A 3,531-nucleotide genomic window follows, 5' to 3' on the forward strand; every position below is an offset into this window, starting at 1 on the left:
TATATATATATATATATATATAGCGAATACACTTTAATTTTAGCTTTTTATTTATTCAAAATAATGATATTGTTACATTGATTATGAGTGCAATGGTCCCATTTGGTTTTCAGTTTAGATTAGGAACGGAACCAAATATAATGGGTGGTTCAATTTATGGTGTTTTTCTTATAGTGATTAATATTTAAATTTTTAATTTGTCATTTTAAAAATATGAAATATTTGTATGAATAAACTTATTTTGAGTGGTGTTTTAAGATATTTTGACCAACAATTTTCGATTTTAATGGTATGTCCAATATGATTATTATATTGTATTAATGTGAGAATTTATTCACTAGTTTTCTAATTGATCAGCCAATATAGTACTTATAACAATGATATAAATTGAATTAAAAAAATTAAACTCAATAAATTCATTTAAAGTTTAATTAAATAATCGGTCCATACAAATATTTGAACTTAAGTACATCTATCATCTAATTATTTTTAAGGAATATTGTACCTATTGATATGTTGTAATTACGTTTTAATAGACAAAAATGTGATGTTCAATCTTATAATAGCAATTTTTTAGTCAGGGCACTTAAAAATCTCGATTTTAATTTGTTAAATAATTTAATTTTTTCAAAAGAATTTAAATTTTAAACAAAACAATATAACCAAACAATTGAGATGTGAACATTTATAGGGAAACAAACAAATGAAGAAAAACCCATGCGGGCCAATAAGACAAGATTGGGATGTGAACATTTTTTGGATTCAATTTATTGTCCCACCCATCTTAATTTTACGTTTTATAAATTTGTTAATGTTCAAACCTTAAAACTTATAAACAATTTGTAAGAAAATAACCTATTGATTAATTATGAAAGGGTCTAATATCTATTATTCATCTACAATATAAATTTATACATTATTAATATAAAAATAAGTACGTTATCTATTATTTATTTGAATTACTTATATTCAAAATTTAATTATAATTAACAATTAATGATATAATAATATTATTAAAAAAAATATTATTAGTATATACATCTTTTTCTGGTTATAAATTTATATAGAATGAAATGACACATGAATTTACCCGAGACATCAAAGCCACAGAACAACAAAATCAACTTACTTTACAACTAAGGGATGTGTTGGGTGGTGGTTGGCAATGCCAATCATAGACAACTTAAATATTTGTTTATTGGCGCACCTTAACTAAATCCAATGCAAATATGAGCCTTTTGCGAGCAAAATCTGGATTAACTTCACCATTCTTGCATTATTCGTAATCAATCAGTCCTAAGTTTTTTTTTTTTTGTAAATTAAGTTATCTTCTTTAATATAGTATTTCACAGAAATTATAAATTAATTATTTAACATTAGGGTTTAACGGATAAGGAGTGTGTACTCAGTGTGCAGTTTTTTTAATGCTTTTTACATATATAGTTTTGTTTTTGTAATGTTTTTTACATTTTTAATATCACCTTTCCATGAGTTTAAGTTTCAATAATTACTATTGTGTAATATTTATGCACTATCAATGTAAAGATTTAGATATAGTTAATATATCTATCATTCACTGATATTACTTTTTTGAAGATTTAATGATAATTAAAATTGAATGGTAAACAATAGACAATGAGTGTATAAATTTTGTATATTGTCAATAAATATATCTTTTTCTCTAATGGTTATTATATACTTCATTTATGATAAAGATTTGTGTGAAGAGATATGTATGTAAAAATAATGAATAAAATTTTGACAACATATTAAAATTTTAATTTTACTTGAAATTTAGTCTTAAATCATAGCACAAAAATATATAAATACATTTATTTTTAAATATAATATTTTGTATATGTCCTCATACAAATTTTCCTCATTATTTATTAAGGGGCACATCTCTATCACAACAAATATATCACTTTATGTATCATTTCATGATTGGTTAGAAAAGTATTTAATTATTATAATTTTAATTTAAATATTATTATTTCAATCAACTATAGAAATTAGAAAGTAACATAAAGTAATACACTTTTGGGATAATAAATTTGGTAAGTATGATATTTTATACAAACCAATAAATTTAATAGATTTCTCTGAATTTTATTTTATTTACCAACAAAAATTAATTGGCTTAACCTTCCATCACTGATTACTGTTGCTACAATTGGTTGATGTGCTTGTGCTGTTTGAAATTGACTGTCATGTTTCATATTTTTTCATTCATTGGTAAACCGTGGAATATGAAGAAAAGGGTAAAATGGGAAAAACGTGGTGAGTAGTGGGCATAGCCCATAGGGTAGAAGCCGCCCAATCTGACTATATCATACCTTCTCTCTCTCATTTCCTTATCCCAGACGTCTTTTTCATCCTATTCATGGTCGACACGTGTGATTCACGCGCCTGTTCATCCCGTACACCTAGCCCTATCGTGACTGGTACGCGCGCTTCGGTCCCACCATTCCATAACTATGGTAATCAAATTGGAGTGTGCCTTGTTTTTGTCATATTATTAATTAACAAGTTGTTTTTGTCATATTAACAAGTATGATGCACAGGGGCTGACATCCTCTCCATTATTGGAGAGTCCAATACTAAAATTTGAGGTCCAGATTTAATTTTATCATTTATAATATTTTTTGTTTAAAAATATTTTAAAATTTACACCATTCAAATTTTTTTAAAGCCATATGTTATAATTTTATATTGTATTAGACCCTCCAGAAATGGAAAATATTCATTTTCGATGCATAGAGGGTTTGGGATTGAAAAGGGAAACAAATGATATATCCAACTAGAATAAATTTCAAGATTTTCGTTGTATTCAATTCTTGTGAATAATATTTCTAAGGAGAAGTAATTTATATAAAAAAAAGTTTAGTTTATAAGTGAAGAGAGAAAACTATTTGTATTTATTGTGTCATAGTGAAACCAGAAACAATTAAAAATTAGATGACATTGATAAACAATAATATACTTTATCCTCTTGTATAGTTCACTATAATTAAAAATTATCTATTTTTTATATTTGAGCAAAGAAATATATATTAAAGAATAATAACATATGACAAAATTTAGGATATCACGTTGAAAACGTGAATAGATAAATTGAACCGAACCAAATCAATTATAATTGGTTCTTTTTTTATGATAAAAATCAACATAAATTGAATCGTCCTCCAATTCTCTTCAATTTGTAAAGTGCACAAAAATTTGAATTATTATATCCTTATCAACAATGTTGTTCCTTTTGGTGCAACTTGAGGTAATGACTAATTTGTGTGGCAACTTGTAACTTCTATGTATACAAGTGGCAAATACAAGCATGCAACTCATTAACAAGCAAGTTATTGTTCCCTTTTGTTGAACATAATAAAATATGAAGAGATGAGCATGTGATAAGGTTAGAACTTAGGGGAAATTATATTATTTGGTTTTAGAGAAAAAGAGAAGGGAAACATATGTTTCTACTCTCTCAATTTTCTCTTTCTCTTATGATATTCTTCCATAAGCAAAAAGAGAGGA

The sequence above is a fragment of the Lupinus angustifolius genome, chromosome LG08 (assembly GCF_001865875.1).
Source record: "Lupinus angustifolius cultivar Tanjil chromosome LG08, LupAngTanjil_v1.0, whole genome shotgun sequence".
In the NCBI taxonomy this organism is placed as follows: Eukaryota; Viridiplantae; Streptophyta; class Magnoliopsida; order Fabales; family Fabaceae; genus Lupinus; species Lupinus angustifolius.